The sequence below is a fragment of the Protomyctophum bolini genome (assembly GCF_963924005.1).
Source record: "Protomyctophum bolini genome assembly, chromosome: 2".
NCBI classification, from domain to species: Eukaryota; Metazoa; Chordata; class Actinopteri; order Myctophiformes; family Myctophidae; genus Protomyctophum; species Protomyctophum bolini.
The window spans coordinates 17648051-17669102 of NC_137863.1; positions in this window are offsets into that span (position 1 = coordinate 17648051).

A 21052-nucleotide genomic window follows, 5' to 3' on the forward strand; every position below is an offset into this window, starting at 1 on the left:
ACGATGGGTTATAGCCCATGTTTTTTGAAATTTTGAAAAAAAAAGTTAGCCTCGTTTCTCATCATTTTGGACCGTGGGCTATAGCCCATATCGTACGGCATACTATGGCGCGCCGTTTTTCATCATTTTTGAGGATTTGAAAAAAATGACGAAATTACAAAAAGGATGGGTTATAGCCCATGTTTTTTTTTATTTTGGGAAAAAAAGTTATCCTCGTTTCTCATCATGGACCATGGACTATAGCCTTCTGCTTTTCCTTGATTTTCACCTTTTTTCAAATACTCAAATTATGAAAAATCGCTCACTATAGCACGCCGCTCAATGACCTTGACCAATATCAATGACCTTGAGCAGTATAAATGACCTTCATAAGACTAGTAAATGACCTTGACAAGTATAAATGACCTTGACAAGTATAAATGACCTTGACCAGTATAAATGACCTTTACCAGTATAAATGACCTTGACCGGTATAAATAACCTTGACCGGTATGCCCTCCGAGACCATGGACCTTTCGCTTTTCCACAATTTTCACCTTTTATTTTTCAAATCCTCCGAAAATCATAAAAAGCGACATACTATTGTATGCCCTCCGAGACCATGGACTAATGACCTTGACAAGTATAAATGACCTTGACCAGTATAAATGACCTTCACCCGACCTTGACCAGTATAAATTACCTTGACCAGTATGCGGTCTGTGACCATGGACTATAGCCTTTCGCTTTTCCTCGATTTTCACCTTTTTTTTAAATCCTCCCAAATCGTAAAAAACGACATACTATAGTATGCCCTCCCAAACCATGGACTATAGCCTTTAGCTTTTCCTTGATTTTCACCTTTTTTTAAATCCTCTCTGACCAATTGTGTCAGAGAAAATGTTTGAACCCGCCCCCCGGGAAACAAGATCCATACACAGCATCTCCAGACTCAAATACGGTAAATACCACACGACAGTGTGATTTGAGTCTGGCTTATTAGCCAGGCTACCAGCGCTCGCCCAGCAGTCATGTACATAATAGTTAGTTTGGTTGCCCTAAAGGGGCAACCAGACTCTTGTATCTCTAACACTTTATTAGTGTGGTTGCCCTAAAGGGGCAACCAGACTCTTGTATCTCTAACACTTTATTATTATTCACTCCACTACTGGAGTAAGACAAAGTTTGGGCCCTACAACAACAAGAAGTTTTGACTGTACGCACTTGAGCCATATGTCAAATTGACCGGAAAAATCGGGAATAGTGCTTGTACTGTGCGAAGAGAAATGTTGTACATTTTATTTGATATGAATTTGTTAGTGAATAAAATTTCCCCATTGACATGAATGGGGAAACGCAAAAAAACACATTCAAGTATTTTTCCCTCTGAGACTGTAAGCACTATAGTTACAAAACTTTCAGGGATATTTCACTTCAATATCACTAAAATTAAATAAAAATATAATTTTTTAGGTCGGCCTCATGGTGGCGCTATAACATCCCACTTTACCTTTTGGCTCATAACTCTTGAACCGTAGGTCGTAAAATCGACTTATTTTCCCCCTGGATTCCTTGGGTCATGACGCATCTCCCCATATAGGCCACGCCCTTTTCCGCCATGATGGATTTTCCGCCATTTTGAATTTTGTCCAAAACACACTTTTTGCTTTTCCCACATCTCACAGAAATCGGCACACGTGATCTCTGGACCCATCCGATTAAAAAACCAACTTCAGAATCTCGGTATTGCGTATCGTTCGGCCGTAATCGTCGTCCGAAGTTAGTAGGAGGGGCCTATATCACGAAAAATGCCATAAATCACGAACGGAATGTCCAATCCATCCAAAATTTGAATCACATGTCCGGGGTGGTTCGTTCAACCGAGTTCCAAAAGCAATTCCATTTTCATCCATAGGGGGCGCCGCAAACGCGATAAATGTAACCGTTTGTCGGAAAACCAGAATTTCGGGGGTTAAATCCCCTCCGAATTACTTACACACGATCTAAGGTGTGACTTGAAACTGTAACAGGCTGGCAATATCAGTGGGAGGGGTATATATGTAAGCCACTGCGGCAACCACACACTGCAATTTTTTTAAATTGCGACCTCTACGAGTTTGTCTAGTTTCCTTTGTTTTTGGTCAGTCACGGTGCTCAGGTATTCTGCCACTGTGTATTCTGTTTAGGGCCAGATAGCATTCTAGTTTACTCTGCTTTTGTGTTGCTTCTTTCCAATGTGTCAGATAGTTTCCTTTTTATAATTTGGTTTAGTCTAACTTTAACTCTAAACCCAAATACCATATGAACAACAGATACATCAATTTGAAGGTATGATTCACAGCTTTCATAAGACATGAAAAAGCAAAAAGAATCCAATGGCAGTCAGTCAAATTTGGTCACATATCTTTTCGTGAAAACCGACGGTTCAGCCAGAACTGGCATTTTTGGTGGAAGGAGAAGAGAAAAATAAGGGACCAAGAGTCCATTTGGTCTTGGTCCCTAAATGGACTTGTAACCCAACTGTAGAGAGTACAAACACAGTAAAGAACCTGGGGGTTATCATCTATGCAAAGGAAACACAATGAGCAGAAAATGAACCATGTAAATACAACAAATTGAGGGCACCGCAGGGAGTTGAACCCCATTCTGGTAAACCAGTAGTACCACACCAGTGCCTTAGTTGGTTTTGTTGTAATTTACATGTCCAAAAGCAATCATTCATAACAATTTGATTCATAACAGACTATAAATGATAGCCATGATTATGTCTTTATACAATTGAAATCGAGAAGAAGAAGACTCACTCCACAAATACCTTAAAGAAAACTCCTGACATAAACTAAGAAAATCTTTATTTTTCCATGCTCATAAAGTGCTCCAAAGTGCTAAAAGTGAAAGTGCAGCAGAAAACCTTTGGGTCATAGGCCCATCGTCAATGCCTCGCCTACTGACCGGCATGAATGAAGTTTTAGCTGCAAATGGCAGCATAAATAAATCACATCAATACACACCACATAATGTGATGTGAACTGACGCGATTACGCTTCACTCGCACATTATAAAAGACATACATCACATCAATCCACATCACATACCTAACCCTACCCTAACCCTAAGTTCATTATGTGATGTGGGGATGACGTGATGAAGCCTTACTCACCAATGTGAAATGATACGAGACATAAACACACATCACATACCGGGCATGTGATGTGGGCTTACTTGATGAAGCTTTACTCACAAATTAGATCTGATAATATAGCACCAACAATGGTCTTATGACCTAGAGGTTTGCTGCTGGACTTTCACTTAAAGCACTTGGAGCTCTTTATGAACATGAACAAAACAAAAAGATTCTTGGTCTCCGCCCAAGCAGTTGGCCGTAGGTTTTCGTGGTGCAAGATTTTCTAGCCAGTTGTCCCTCGTTTCCTACATTTTTATTTTAAAATTTATATTTAGTGTTTTCAAAATAATTGCCTACATTTAAAAAAAATATATTACAATTTATGCCATTTGTGGACGTTTGACATAAATTATACGAGGTGCAAATTATGCAATGGCAGCAGCATTCTTTGGACCCCAGTATTTGTCAGCAATACAGCAACACTATGAACATGAGAACACAACAGCAATGAACAAAATTCGTATGGCGTGCGACGACACCGACGAGCTATCCGCAATTACTGTGAAAATAAATCACAAAAAAAAATCACATAAATGCACATCACATACAGGGTGTGTTCATATCTGATGTGAACTGACGTGATGGCGCTTTACCGGCAAATGACGCAAACGCAAATGACGTGAAACGACATACAGCTCCAATCAATGATTAGAAACTGTACGCGAGACACGACCCGACACACGCACCACATACACTAGTGAAGAACTAGCAATAGATAAGAAAGAAAGAAATTACTTTAAAATATGAAGCAAAATGCGATTAAAAACTCTGAGACCAGAAAAACCAATAACTTTATTAAAGCAAAGAATAGAAGAGGAGATGAAAGGTCGGGTAGAAACCGTGCATGTCCAAAACAGTTACTGGACAAAAAGAACCTGTGATAAGATTATATTTATTATTAATATAATGATCTGTTTTCCAATGTTTAGTCACAAGCTCTTGTTTATACTTAAATGGTTCGATACATACAAAAATAGGTTATATTCAATAATGGATGATCTTTGCATCCTGAGCCATTTGCTACTTTAGTGTGTGACACTGTAGCATGACCAAGTAAGGAAATTAATTTACAAAACTATGGAGATACAAGGTTTCTGCCCGACAGCCAAAGATAATAAACTACGCTCACTTACCTTCACTATCAGCACTAAACAAAACACACTAACGAAGGAAGAAAATCTGCCATAATTTTCTTCCTGTTAGTGTGGACAGATCTACAGCATAGAAGGCTGTAAACAGTGTTAAGCAGGCTACATGCTACCGGACATAAGTCATATACCGTCACATCACATTTGTACAGTCCACTAGTGAAGAACTAGGGCGATAGATAGGCAAGGAGGAAGAAATAAAAAGTGTTTTTTTTTCCTGAGACAACCAAAACAAATAACTTTATTAAAAGCAAAGAAGAGAAAGGAGACACTAGAACAGAACATACATATGTGATGTGACGTGAAAGCTTTACCCGTAAATTATGTTAAACGATAAATAAATCACATGCCTACACAAACATCACATAGCGGCATGTGATGTAGAGTGGCATTATACACAAATGATGTGAAACGATACACGGTGCGAATGACAACCTACGGTAGCCTACGGTAGCATGTAGCCCACTTACACAAGCAGCAGGAATCAAAAGGTTCATTACCAACCTCCACTGCTAACAGCACCCAGCAGCGGCAACAGCATAGAGTTTGTACCTTCAATACAGACGTCGCCCAGCTTCACGTTCTGAAATGACAGGGAAAATAGGAAACATTAGTTGTCTGCCTACAGGATGACATTTTGGAAATCATAACAGTCACTGAAAGCTGTGTCACCATCCTTTTACTGTATTAACAACAGTCACTGACAGGGCTACATGTGTCACCAATATTTTACTTTAATATAGTCTCAAAAGTGTGATTAAAGCAGCTATAAGCAATAATGTCAATTATAATGATTTTTATTTCATTCAGACAGCCAGCAATGAGTAAAACACTACCACAAATTATTTAGTCTCTGTGACACATCTAGGGGCCATAATCTGCAGTCCACGATGTTCCTAGAAGCTTTGTCATTGGTCGAAGAAAAATAAAACCCGGTCGAAATGACTAACCAATCAGGAAGTAGACAGGCAAATCGACCAATGACAAATCTAGGAAAATCTTTGAATGCAAATTGTGGCCCCTAGATGTGTCAGAGACAAAATTGTGTTTTAGTTTTACCCATTGCTGTCTGAATACCAAAAAATAAAATTACATTTGACATGTTGCTTATAGCAGCTTTAACGATTCAACCCATTAAAGGGAGACTTCACCCCTTTTGCAAACAGAGCTTATTTCAATTATGTTTTGGAGACAAGAAACACTTTCCTGGGTTTTTTATGTGGGCAATAATTATTTTACAAAAGTGTCCATGGGCTCCATGACATGTCATGGACACTGGGCTCACTTCCTTCCTGGACTACATGTTGTCTCAGTAAGACAGCCCTCACCCTATTCACAAGGATCAGTGCACCAAAGCATTATGGGAATTGTAGTCTGGGTAGGAAGTGTCCATGACATAATGGACACTTTGAAATACTAAAGACGCATTAAAAACCTCAGTAAAGTGTTTATCTCCCAAAAATAATTAAAATAAGATTTGACACAGCCCTAGTTTCTACTACAGCCACATGCAATCCCGGTACGTACCATGGGGGGGCTTCCGTCGCTCGGTTGAAGATAGCCGGTATTAATAGAGCCGCGAAGGTTGTATGGCACAATACGTCCCGATCGTCACCGTTCGCCTCGTAATCTCAGGAAGAGCGTTCGTTGACACCGTTAGAAGTTTCAGCTCAACCGAGTAGACACTCTATTACCAATACCAGCCATCTCCTGATGACCCCATCCAAGGTCACACATGACACCAAGGTCACATGATTAACCTGTAAGACACATAAAAAAAAAAACATTAGACTCTTTATCCAGATTTCATACATTGTAAAATTAATATAATAAAGGGATATTTCACTTTATCCTCTACTGAGGCCTTTTGAAAATAACAGATCTAAAAGCTCACAATGTGTCACATCACAATGCATTGTGAGCTTGTAGATCAGCCAAATGGCCAAAATATGGCTGTAGTGGTAAATGAACAATGTAGGCTAGTACGTTTAGTAATAATACAAATCTACAAAGTAACTAGTAGTTAAACATTTCCAAATAGAGTATATTTTCTACACTACACTTGAGTAAAGGTATAATGATTTAATTTCCACCACTGTTGGGAACCATGGTTTGTTTGTTTGCGATTGTTCCTTCTCTAAGGCCTCGATCATCAATGCCTTTCACATGGTTTGAGCAAACATTTGTTTGATGGCTGTGTCTGTCCCCCTCCCCTCCAGCAAACAAATGTTTGGTCAAACCGTGTGACTTCCATTGGAAAAGCATTGAGGCGGCCATTAAAAACAGACGAGACAAATGTTTCACACAAACGTATGTTCTGTGCTCTGCCTGTGTTTGATGGCCACTTCAATGCTTTGCCAATGGGAGGCACATGGTTTGACCAAACATTTGTGTTTAATGGAGGGGAGGGGGACAGAACACTACTATCAAACACAAATGTTTGGTCAAACCATGTGCCTCCCATTGGAAATGCATTGGGTCGGCCATTAAACACAGACAAGACAAATTATTTTTTTTGTGAGATAGAGGCCCAATGCCTCATTCACACAACACATGTTCTGTGCTCTGCATGTGTTTGATGGCCACCTCAATGCTTTGCCAATGGAAGTCACATGGTTTGACCAAACATTTGTGTTTGATGGAGGGGGGCAAAGAAACATAAGTGTTTGGACAAACCATGTTCCTCCCATTGGAAAAGCTTTGAGGCAGCCATCAAACACAGACAGTGTTGTTTGTATGAAAAAGGACAAATATTCCTGACATTGTCCATTTAGTGTCACAATATACAGTCCTATAAATCCTCTAATGTCTATACAACAGTGTTCAATCCTCTAATGTTTATACAACAGTGTTCAATGATAAAACCTTGTTTCTCAAACAAACGCTCCTTACCTTGGAACAAACAGCATGGCTCCCAGACAGCAACAGCATGCAGCCTGGCTCAGTGGCTCCCAAACCAAACTGCATGCTGGGAAACAACATGGCCGCTCCTATTTAAATCCAAAGCCACGCCCACTGGATCCGGTCACCTGTTCAACTAGTCCATTCATCATTGGTCCGTTGGTCAGAGTGATAGGTGATTGGATCATCCACTGTTGATCATCACAGCTGTGTGCACCACACACACACACACACACACACACACACACACACACACACACACACACACACACACACACACAGAGGTAGTCTATTAATAGTTGTGGAGAGGGATGTAGATGGAAAGTCTAGAGATATAGGAGTCATTTTAATTAACATTATCCTATGGAATATGCAATGAAATGTTGGTATAGCGAAGAGGGATAAGGTAACTGATATACTTCCAGTAATAAAACAATCTAATGGCCCATAATAGCCTTATATGTAACCTGGCAAATAGGGCACAGGACACAGACATATATTGGGGTTCTTTATTTCCCCAAGAAGTTGGTGTTGGTGTATCTTATTTGTGTAAAGAATGCCACAGTTTGGCAAATATGGCATGCAAGCCTGTAACAAAAAATAAACCTAAACTAAATACGGTAGTGGCTCTATCACAAACAGTGTGAACTGTGAGGAACGGCCAACTCACACACTGAGCAAACACTGGTCCCCCAAGCTTCACCCCTTTCCAAGACAGTACAAAGACACAGAAACTCAACCAAGTTGAGTTACTAGTAGTTACCAGTTCAGCTTTCACCTCTTGTTAGTGTGGTTGCCCTAAAGGGGCAACCAGACTGTATCTGTAACACTTTATTATTATTATTCCAAACTGGAGTAAGACAAAGTTTGGCGCCCTACAACAACAAGAAGTTTTGACTGTACGCACTTGAGCCATATGTCAAATTGACGGGAATCGAGCGCTTGTACTGTGCGAAGAGAAATGTTGTATATTTTATTTGATATGAATTTGTTAGTGAATTAAATTTCCCCATTGACATGAATGGGGAAATGCAAAAAAACACATTCAAGTATTTTTCCCTCTGAGACTGTAAGCACTATAGTTACAAAACTTGGAGGAATATTTCCTAATTATCACTAAAATTAATTAAAAATATAATTTTTTAGGTCGGCCTCATGGTGGCGCTATAACATCCCACTTTACCTTTTGTCTCATAACTCTTGAACCGTAGGTCGTAAAATTATTTTTACCCTGGATTCCTTGGGTCATGACGCATCTCCCCATATAGGCAGCCCTTTTCCGCCATGATGGATTTTCCGCCATTTTGAATTTTGTCCAAAACACACTTTTAGCTTTTCCCCCTACAGATTTTGTCCAAATGTCACAGAAATCGGCACACGTGACCTCTGGACCCATCCGATTAAAAAACCAACTTCAGAATTTCGATAGTGCGTATCGTTCGGCCGTAATCGTCGTCCGAAGTTAGTAGGAGGGGCCTATATCACGAAAAATGCCATCAATCACGAAAGTAATGTCCAATCCATCCCAAATTTGAAAAGAAATTCCATTTTCATCCACAGGGGGCGCCGCAAACGCCATAAATGTAACCGTCTGTCGCGAAAACATGAATTTCGGGGGTCAAATCCCCTCCGAATTACTTACACACGATCTGAGGCGTGACTCGAAACTGTAACAGGCTGGCAATATCAGCGGGAGGGGTATATATGTAAGCCACTGCGGCAACCACACTCTGCAATTTTTTTAAATTGCGACCTTTCTAGTTTTTCATGTTTTTCATTTTTTTAAATAAATCACAGAAAATCATGAAAAATGTAAAAAAACAAAACAATGAAATACGACATACTATATATATAGTAGGGGAAGTGTGTGTCGCGGCCGGGGAGAAATCAAATTTCTCTTTTAGATCTCAAGCTAAAAAGTTTGCGGGACCCACTGCTTTAACACACCTCCTCCTCAGTCAGTCACCTGCTGTTCCTTGTGAGTGATTTCTACACTGCTCAGCAGAGACTGGGACTGTTTCAGAATGATGGGCCCTCTACTCTCCTCAAGCAGTGAAACAGCTGTCAATTTGCCGTCCTGGTGGAGCAGCTAAACAGTGGTACTGAGCTGGGAGAATCCCTCCTGTTCTGCATCCACCTGCATCTATTCACCTTCACACAGCCCTTACCAAGGACTTCTCCTCCCAACTCAGTTCAACTATAAGAGATAAGGGTGTGTGTGTGTGTGTGTGTGTGTGTGTGTGTGTGTGTGTGTGTGTGTGTGTGTGTGTGTGTGTGTGTGTGTGTGTGAGAAACCTCTTGTCTCCATATTTAAATGTTTTGCGTATTTTTCGTTAATTAACGCCCGACTTGATCAAACTGCAGTGTCACACAAAATTATCAAAAGTTGCTATACTTTTGCTATTTTTCAATATGAGTCCTGATGAGTAACTGTTTTGGACGTATGAGATTCCTAATTGCGTTCTCCCACATCGTATACACCACTGAGCATTATTTGAAATGACACACAGCAAAGTAAAAATGTCTTCCAGTAAAACAACAGTTGATGGAAACTCAAACAACCGTAGGTCCGGATTAACCATAGAGCTATACAAGGATAGAGGGAGGACCGGAGCTACAGCCCCGTCCCCAAGCTATTCATTTCAATGGAAGTTGCTCAGTGACGTTTTGAAGCACCCAGAAGACAGCCGGAAGTACCATTACATTATAACTCAATGGCACAAGCGAGCGGAAGAGCAACCCGGACTTAAAAATGTGAGGTCTGGGCTGACGCACATGATGTCATGAACGTCCGTCCACCTCCATGACAGGGCTGCAGTTCCACTTTTCGCCAGTAGGCAGTGGCAGCTTCAACGTTGGATATAGCCTTACTGGGGGCTTGGGATTAACCCTTTGTGGTGTCCTGCGCTGTACAACCGCATGTGCACAGAGCTGGGACTGATTGTGGTTGTTCGTGCATGTACTTTGCCCGCCTGCAGTTTCACCTTTGGTCAGTAGGGTAGGGCATCTTCAGCGGTTCCCCTTGTAGTAAACAGAAACACAGAGTGGGCCGATGAAGGTAATTTGTTGGTATCGGGCAGAGACCTCGTATCTCCATACTTCATCGTACAAGAGTGTCACACACAAGCTTGCAAATCGGCTAAATATTCATTAACTTAAAATGTTTTTAAAATATGAAAAAGAAAAGTTCCAGTTTTGGACATGGAAGGTTTCTACCCGACAGCCACAAATTACGCTTTCACCGTGTTTTGTAAATCAACAAACCAGCTGAGTTTACCCGCAAATTAAAGAAAAAAGAAAAATCATCAAAGTAATTCTTAATTGTCTGCAAAACAGGAAGTGTGCTTGTGAGAGGTTATACTGTATAGTTTGGTGCAAAGAGAGCATATCAGAATACATTGCACAGTCCACCCCCCCCCCCCTCCCCCACCCCTAACGCCTCAGCAGCAAGCAGATGACATGTCATCAAATATTTATAAAAAACAATCTCGGAGCAGCGTAATTAGAGGCAGGGTTTAATGTGGGCCTAATCCTCCGGCTCCCGTTTCGCCGGTCGCTCGTCCTGATGATCAGTGCGCGTTATGGGAGCCTGTGCCGCAGCGCTCCAACATCCAAGCGGACAGCCAAAGAGCATCCCCCCGCCATGCAGTGTCATCTCTGCCGCAACTTCGCTGGTGCCTCGGTTCTTAATCGGCGGTTGAATCACCCCCCCCCCCCCACTCACACACACACACACCCTTCATACTCATCCCTGTTCATGCAACAACTCCGCTGCACTGGAATCGGTGGTAGACACGTAACTAAATACATGTACTCAACTCAAGTACTGTAAAGTATTTTTTTTGTCAGCTCGCAGAACTGATCAGTGATCAGACTTTCTAGTCGAGTCACATGGTCTATAGTAGCGATGTAGTGGCGAGATTTTCATGATTGGCGCATGGCCTCTAAGCCAATGGGACACTATAGCCCTATACGGCCAATGGGACACTAAGCCCCATGGCCAATGGGACACTAAGCCCGCTCTTCTCTCCCCGCAAGAGAATGGAATGCAAGCTGATATATAATGACTTGAGTAATTTCTTGTTTTAGGAATTTTTACTTGTATTTCAATATTTCAATACTTTATACTTCTACCCCATTTGGTTCCTTTTTTGTGCTGCGATCACTTTGGCAGCTACGAAGACGCAGGCTACCGTTCTTTTTCAATGGAAGCCAGTGAAGATACAAAGACACATTGAACGTTTGAAGCCGCTATAAAAGCTAAGAGCTACAAAGCTATACAAAAAATTAGCTGCGTGGTTTCAACTTCAGCTATACAAAGCTACAAATATGCTGTGTATCTTTGGGTCTTTTGTATCTGCCAGTGTGCGCATTACATGTACAATATGTGCCACACACACACACACACACACACACACACACACACACACACACACACACACACACACACACACACACACACACACACACACACACACACACAAGCTTTTAATTCTCTGTGGCATATTTATTACAGTAGCCTACAGCTAATTTCCACTGAATGGCTCACAGAAAAGCAGTGTGGCTTTACACACGTTATTGCATTTATTAATTACTTTCCAATTACTTGAACAAATACGCTACATTGAGTGCCTAATTTCCCTGCTAAGTTGAAGCAGATGGATAATACTTAGTTTAACGGGTCTGTATTCAGCACCTGGCTGGGCCCATATACTGTAGAGGGGTACTGTAGCTGCATGCCTGGCTGGGCTGTTTTAGCACCTGTAGCATTGCTGCAGCACATTAGCTAATTAGTGAACCGAACAGCAGGACATCAGCATTTGTATGTTTGTCATGTCTCTCTGTCTGTATGTGTGAAAGTTTGCTGGCATTATTAATCACAGCGAAAAGTTTCAAGCGATCGTGATTTTTACGTGCAGTTTAGTTTTCCATAAATGACGAGTGATCCTGACGAAGATGCTCATGTTCAGAGTGAACGATGAATGACCGATCACTCTAAAAGGAACTATAATAACTTTAAAATCCTTCTATTGAAGTTCACACAACTATTACATTATTGCGTATACTGTACATGTATAGTGCTGGATGTAAATGGCCCTGAAGAGTGTGTGTGATGTATGTATGTATGTATGTATGTGTGTGTGTGTGTGTGTGTGTGTGTGTGTGTGTGTGTGTGTGTGTACATGTATGTGTGTACACGGCATACACATAAGTGGGAGCCAAACTCTTCAGTCAGTCACAACTAGAAATCCTGATGGGAAATCTCTCTCTCCCACTATAATTAAGATGCATGAATAATTCAAGTGGCGGCACACTAATTAGTATTCCATGGGTCCTCTGTGGCGATGACGGCCCGTTGAGGCGCGCCGCAGAGAGTTAGCGTCCTGGTAGGACGCTAGGCGGCTGGAGTGACGGAGCGCAGACACCTCCATGTGTCGCTTGATGGAGAGTTCTATCTCTTGTACATGACACACTAAGGGTTTATTCTACACTGTATAATCAGCAACAGCATGGAGCCATTTATATGTGAAAATGTGATAGGAAATCGCAAATCTTGGGGTTGGACTCATTATAGAGCGTCGAGGATGACATTTTATTCAGTGAATACCTAATCTCTTATGACACCTTTTTTTTTCTTCTTCTATTTGCATTTTGCACAGAATTTTTTATTTATTCCCAGATTGGTGAAGACCTAACTTTGTTGAGAGCGTGAACTAATGTATTATATTTTGTTGTTGTGGGTTCGGTAATGCATTCAGCGCACCCAGTGCTATTAGTGTATGATTTAGCGTGTTATGGCCTCATAGTTATTGCCTCTCTCTCTGCGGGGCTGTTTAGTGTTAGTAAAAGCAATAAGGAGGGCATGCCATGGGAATTAACCTGTCTCCATGAATCACTATGGTTAACACTGTTTGGGCTCACAATTACAGGCAGTGCAAAATGAAATGTTTAACTTTGCAACCGGAATACCATCTGTCTGTGGTGAAGTCTGGTTACAAAATGTCTTAGGTCACGACCGGTTAATTAGCATAATGTTGTGTTAAGTCTCTTTAATCACCGCTGAAATAGTATTTGTATGCTGTTTGTTTTATGTCAAACAGCAGAAATACATATAGCTGATCTACACATGTCAAAGCGTGTTGTGCTGTTATTGCAACTATATGTCGAAGATTACTATGAAAACCGTATGTCAGTGACTCCATCACGCCACCATATATGGCCGTCAGTCCGTCACGCCTCGTGACACGTCACGCCACCATATACGGTCGTCAGTCCGTCACGCCTTGTGACACGCTCCATATATGGCCGTCTGCCCGTCTCCATATACAGTATGAAGATCACGATACTGACCTCATCAAACCCTGGATAGCCATACATGGAGAAGACTGGATCATCACCTGCATAACAGTATATGGAGCCGGCCAGCAACTCTACATCTGACCTCAAACCTCAAATCCTTAGATCTCCATATATGCAGCTGACCTGTTCTGACATTCCTCTATATATGTTGCTCCACCACCACCCGTCCTTCCTCTTCGATGTCTCCCTTTCGACTGACACCTGTCCATTCAAACTCTAGACAGGCCCGCCCAGAAGTTATTAGTGCAGCCGCGCCCGGCACCCGGCGATAACTAGAGTTCTCAACAGGCCCGAAAGGAAGGCCTGGCCCTCATCAAACCCTGTACACTCAACACACTGCATGCCCCCGCTGCCACCCTTAGATGGCCATGGAGCTGACCTGGTCTGACATTCCATATGTTGACCTGACCTAATCCAACCCTGTACACTCAAGAAACTCTACATACTGTATATGACCAGACTTCATCAAACTCTGTACACTCAAGACACTGCCCCCACTGCCATCCTTAGTTCTCCATGGAGCTGACCTGGTCTGACATTCCATATGTTGACCTGACCTAATCCAACCCTGTACACTCAAGACACTCTACATACTGTATATGACCAGACTTCATCAAACTCTGTACACTCAAGACACTGCCCCCACTGCCATCCTTAGTTCTCCATGGAGCTGACCTGTTCTGACATTCCATATGTTGACCTGACCTAATCCAACCCTGTACACTCAAGACACTCTACATACTGTATATGACCAGACTTCATCAAACTCTGTACACTCAAGACACTGCCCCCACTGCCATCCTTAGTTCTCCATGGAGCTGACCTGTTCTGACATTCCATATGTTGACCTGACCTCATGTACATTCAAGACACGCTCCATATATGGCCAGTACAGAATTCATTCCATAGATATGTTGATCTGAGCCCCCATGCCAGCGCTCACCCAGCAGTCTGCTGCAGGCGGATGCGTGCACGCATCCGAGAAGTGAGAAGCGACCTTGCCCTCAGGGCGTCTTACAATTTTTGCCAAAATGACCTTGACACACGCGGGTATCATACATGCACCTTAATCTCATGTACAACCCACTGATACTCTTCTTGCACATTAATGTCTATAACAGAATATACCAGCTGCTATATGCTGATGCAATATATGTCTAAAACTGTACAAACAATGTACTACTGCACAGGTGGATATCCTATGCGCAAATAAAAAATAATAATACTTGCACTGTACATGTAATGCGCACACTGTGCGTGTGTGTGTGTGCATGTGCGTGAGTGATAACCACAGACCATTGTAGTTGACTGTGATAACGTTTGTACTCTTGTATTTCATCTCTGTTACAGTACTATTACAATTCACCTGTCACCATGCGGAAAAGCACACTTGCGCGGTCCCACACACTCAGAAGGAAGAAAGGCTCTGGTGGCCTGTGTGTGTGTGTGTGTGTGTGTGTGCGTGTGTGTGTGTGCGCATGTGTGTGCATGCGTGTGTTTGTGGGTGCGTGCGCGTGCAGCCTGAGGGGAGGCACATGCTGAGGTTTTGGCGGTGCTTTGTGCAGGGTTTAACCTTGGCTCGGGGGCTAAACACACAGGGAATGTTCAGTGAGGACCTTCAACGTTTCATACACTGCTCTGCCGCTCCTCTGGGAGGCTCTGCCACAAACACAACTATTGATCCTCTGTCAGACCCTCCTCACACTCCTCTTCCTCCACGCCATGCCTGCTCCCCTTTTCTCTTAGCTCCCTGCAGGGGACACGGCTCTAGATGGCAGATTGGCTCATTTCAATGGGTGTGTGCGTGCGTGCGTGCGTGCGTGTGTGTGTGTGTGTGTGTGTGTGTGTGTGTGTGCGTGCGCGTGTGAGATAAGAGTGCATGAGGTTAATAAACCAGGCACAAAAACATAGATGTTCCATTGGGCGCGCGTGAGAAACAAAAAGCAATTAAATACAGGAAAGGAAGGAAATTTGTGAGCATAGACCTATACTGCATGTGTGTGTGCGTATGTGTGCTCGAGACTGTGCGTGTGCAGTGTGCACGTACGTGCATGCGTTTAATATGTGTGTGTGTGTGTGTGTGTGTGTGTGTGTGTGTGTGTGTGTGTGTGTGTGTGTGTGTGTGTGTGTGTGTGCGCATGCGGTGGGTGGGGTTGCGTGCACGTGCATGCTAAATAATACCCTGCAAAGTGGTCATAGAGCTCATGATGTGGTGTTCTGGGTATCGATGTGTTATTGGTGTCCTGCGTATCCTGTGGGCTTGGGGTTATGCATTATGTTTCTATCTATTTATCTATTTATATCTGTTCATAGAGACCCAGATATTGATCGGGGGTATGATGATGATGATGATGATGACGACGTCCATTATTTGCCTCTGTTAGACGTGATATTTATTTGCAGGTGAATTGATTTGTTAGTAGTATTATATCAAGCCTGGGTTCTTCCAGTTTGCACTGCCACGCACATTCATCCATCCGTGCATGTGTGGATGTTGTTGTTGTACTACACACAGGCAGCGCCGTGTAAGTAACTTAGTACAGTCAAGTACGCAAGTAGCGTACTTAAGTACACTTTTGAAGTATTTCCAATTTGTTCAATATACTACTACTACTCCGCTACATCTAAGAGGCAAACATTGAGTACTTCTTCCATCACGCGCTCTACCATCTTCAACTCTTATAACTAAAGAATTATGCAAGACATGTCTTTCCAGTATCGATATGCGAAAGCCTCATCTGCATGGGACTTTAAAACAGAGCAATCGTGGTAGTTCATTCAGGCACGGAAGTAAAGCCTGTCCCACGCTCTCACACAGCCTCCGTCCTGCACATGCGGCCAAGGTCCTAATGATTCAATCTATGCGACCTATTTAACCACTTAAGCCCCAGCATCCGTATATCCAATACAAATGAACTGCCAGGCTTTAAACTGTCCAGTAAGATTCTACAAAGTCGCAAATCGACTCTTCTGAGATAGTTCGATATAAACAACTTTGAAACGTCCAATGACGTCAAATTACGGAAACCCTCTTCGGCAGCGAAGTGTTGGGGAGAGACAAACGGAGTCTTGCTCGGCACTACAGTGTGGTGTGAATGGATTTAGCCTGCAGGGTTGATCCCTCATCCAATAACCATGTGAATGGATTCAGCCTGGGTTTATCCCTGATCCAATAACCATGTGGCCCTGCAGGCCCTCTGTGTGAAAGTGATATTATGACCACTCTAAATTGGTCAAAACATGACTGTGGGTTTTTTGTCCTCAGCTGGAGGGTCGTCTGCCCAATCCTCCATCTCTTCCCATACTGACTCCATAGTGAGTGTGAGGAAGACTGTCTCTTCTGGGAAGCGCGGATAAGGAGTAAAGCATGCAGCAAGTCCCAGCTTTTCCCTGACCCAACCCACCAACCAAGAAATTGGTTCCACTTCACCATCCTCTGGCCAATAATAGAGTGTGTGGATCAGCTCGCCTGTGGGCATCTCAACCTGTCAGATAGCAAGGTCGAGCTTCTCTCCACGCCAGTCACCCAGAAGGACAAGTCCCGCCTCTACACTCTGCACGCCAGTCACCCAGAAGGACAAGTCCCGCCTCTACACTCTGCACGCCAGTCACCCAGAAGGACAAGTCCCGCCTCTACACTCTGCACGCCAGTCACCCAGAAGGACAAGTCCCGCCTCTACACTCTGCACGCCAGTCACCCAGAAGGACAAGTCCCGCCTCTACACTCTGCACGCCAGTCACCCAGAAGGACAAGTCCCGCCTCTACACTCTGCACGCCAGTCACCCAGAAGGACAAGTCCCGCCTCTACACTCTGCACGCCAGTCACCCAGAAGGACAAGTCCCGTCTCTACACTCTGCACGCCAGTCACCCAGAAGGACAAGTCCCGTCTCTACACTCTGCACGCCAGTCACCCAGAAGGACAAGTCCCGTCTCTACACTCTGCACGCCAGTCACCCAGAAGGACAAGTCCCGCCTCTACACTCTGCACGAGCCAAACAATCAGAGAGCAAAGTCTTTATAGAGCGTCAGAGTACCGTCCCCTTTCAGAACGACAAGGGCACTGGAAGAGAATTTCCCATTCATTTTTCCATAGACGTTTCAGAAAGTATTTATTTAAAGACCTTTAAGCCTCGAACTTCGGACAGAGACAACAGCAGCTTTAAGTAAAAGTGTCAATGCTGCAATACAGAAATACTCTGTTACAAATGTCCGGAATTCAAAAAGTACTTGAGTAAAAGTACAAACGTGTTGGCATCAAACCAAAAGTATACCAAAAGTAAAATGGTTCTCGGGATACGTGGATTACAGACGTGTCGTACATACAGTACGTATATTTACTTCCAGAGATGCCCTGCATGGGGTCCCTGCTTCATCTCTCTCTCAGCTATGGGGTCCCTGCTTCATCTCTCTCTCAGCTATGGGGTCCCTGCTTCATCTCTCTCTCAGCTATGGGGTCCCTGCTTCATCTCTCTCTCAGCTATGGGGTCCCTGCTTCATCTATCTCTCTCAGCTATGGGGTCCCTGCTTCATCTCTCTCTCTCAGCTATGGGGTCCCTGCTTCATCTATCTCTCAGCTATGGGGTCCCTGCTTCATCTCTCTCTCAGCTATGGGGTCCCTGCTTCATCTCTCTCTCAGCTATGGGGTCCCTGCTTCATCTCTCTCTCAGCTATGGGGTCCCTGCTTCATCTCTCTCTCAGCTATGGGGTCCCTGCTTCATCTCTCTCTCAGCTATGGGGTCCCTGCTTCATCTCTCTCTCAGCTATGGGGTCCCTGCTTCATCTCTCTCTCAGCTATGGGGTCCCTGCTTCATCTCTCTCTCAGCTATGGGGTCCCTGCTTCATCTCTCTCTCAGCTATGGGGTCCTTGGCCTAAGAAATGTTGAAGACCCCTGGGATAAATGGTCATGAAAAAAGGTGCTACAAAGTAACTAGGATACCAGGTTAAACATAAATACCTAGCATCTGTCTGAACAACATGCTCATAATTAACATAAATATAGTTATGTGAGAACAAGTAACCAACAAACTATAATACAATATATCTGGACAGTATAGGCTATAATACTGTAGGATAAAAAATAAAATAAAAAAGGCTACAATAAGCAATGCAAGGAAGCGCTGCAAGGAAAGCATGTGGATCAGCTATTTTCAGCATGCAACCAAGTGTAAAATCAGCCATTATAATGCCATCAAGGCCTGCAAAATGAATTGTTTTCACCAAAATCAACAGTAGATTTTGTCAACAAAATGTTGTAGTCGACTATAACTAAAACCTTTCAGATGACTAAAACTAAAATAAATGTAATTCAAGAGACTATAACTAAACTAAATCAAAATTTGCTGTCAAAATGAACACTGCTTGGACTTGGAGCATTGGTCAGGGTGTCGTACATGTATATGGAAAGGATTGACAGACAGACGTGTTAGCTACCTTTTTTGGGAAGAGGTGGAAGGGAGACACCACAAGATTTAGGCAGGTTGGAGACCAGGCGTGCCACGGCATTCTGGATCAGTTGTCAGGGTTTGAGAGAGGGAGTTGCCTGGAGATAGATGACTGAAGCTTGGATGAGGTGTCAAAGGAATCACTTGTGATGTTTTTGTAAAAGATCCTGAAACCCTGCAAAAGAAATTCCAATTTTTGTGCAAAATCAGAACCTTGACATTTTTGAAATTGTTAACTCGCACACACAGTAGAAAGCCATTTTGAATGTTGATTGTTCGTTCATACATTTGCCATGAGCGTGCTCGGAACCTTTCATGTTCATGAGTTGACAGAATTTTGCACAGATAGAATATTTTGAGGATATCTTGCGAGGAAAAAGGCGAGGGGGGGAGAGGACGAATAGTGGAAGGAATAAAGAGGAGGGTAAAAGGGTGGAATAGGGAAAGAGTTCGGGTGAAGAGGGAGACGGAGAGAGAGAGAGGGGGGGTATGATGATGAATCATGCCCACATCCTCTGTGCGTTGAATAAATAGCAGGCCATTTCCACATCATAAATATCAGTCCGGCTTAATGGGCTGATCTCCAAGGTGGGCTCAGACTGTGCCACCCTGGGGGGCCTTGTGGCGGGGCTGGCAGTGGTTAGGGGGAAGGAATCCCCCCCGTGTGTACCCCCAGGAGAGAGGGCCAAGGGCAGCTTAATCCCTGAAGCGATGGGTACCATATCTGTCCTGGTCCCTGCGGGGCAGATGTGCTCCAGATGCCAGGGTGGACAAAAAGGGGCATTAATCATTTTCGGCCTGATGACTCTCCCCTTCATCCCCTCAGCATGGATGTACGTGTGTGTGTGTGTGTGTGTGTGTGTGTGTGTGTGTGTGTGTGTGCGCGCGCGCGTGCGCGAGCGTGTGTGTGCATGTGTGCGTGAGAGAGAGATAGTGAAAGAGAATCACACATACACACGCATGCTATAACATAACGTCTGCAGTAATCGTTTAGCCCGCTCTTTTTTACAAGAAACTCTAGCGGAGTGACGGTCGGAATTACAAACACAACATAGATGCGCTCAAATCAAATCCTGCTCACCCTCCGTCTCTCATGTGTTGAGTAAGTCAATGACATTGGGCTCCGATCTGTCCTGACGTGCAGGGGGGTTGAGCTCATTTTTCTCCGTGTCAGGCCCTGTCCTTTCTGATGAATTCTGGGGCCCGAGGCCTGGGCGGATTGGCTTCCACACCGGCTACAGGCAGGTGATTGATGACTTGGGGAGAAGTCCTCAGCTTTGCTCTGATTTCCCCAGGCCGGCCCAACCTGACAGCCCCAATCGCCGGGCAGACATCTGAATTGGTGGGCACCGCCATTCAACGCCACAATGGCTGGCATTACTCGCAACGCCCTATAGGTTCGAACTGACTTACTGGACTGTTTCGTGGCCTATAAACGAAATTGCATAGTTTAGAAAACAGTGGTTTGGCCCAAGCGGTGGCGTAACCGTCTAAGCACCCGACTGGTAATCCAGTTTGACTCCCGAGCCCGACACGGCCTTTACTGCATGTCATCCCCCCATCTCTCTCCCGTTTCCTGTCAGCCTACTGTCTGTCCCTTCAAAAACCAATAAAAAGCGTAAGCCGCAAAAAATATCAGTGGTTTATATGCAGTGTGTGAATGTTATCAGTGCTATTGGCGGAGACCCCTACGGGTGGGTGTTTGATGAACTATGAGGTAACACCATGAGGTTAAAGGGACACTTCACCCTTTTTGCAAAAAAATATATGTTAATGACGTTTAGAAGCTTTAGATCACTTTCCTGGGGGTCTTTATGTGTGTAATATGTGGTTTTAGATATTTTTAATTGTAGCAGTGAGCCTGTTGTCTCTGATGTCATGGACACTGGTCTCACTACCTTCCTGGACTACAATTCCCATAATTCTTTGGTGCACTGCTCCTCCTTGTGGATAGGGGGGAGAGCTGTCTTACTGAGACAACATGTAGTCCAGGAAGGAAGTGAGCCCAGTGTCCATGACATCAGAGACAACAGGCT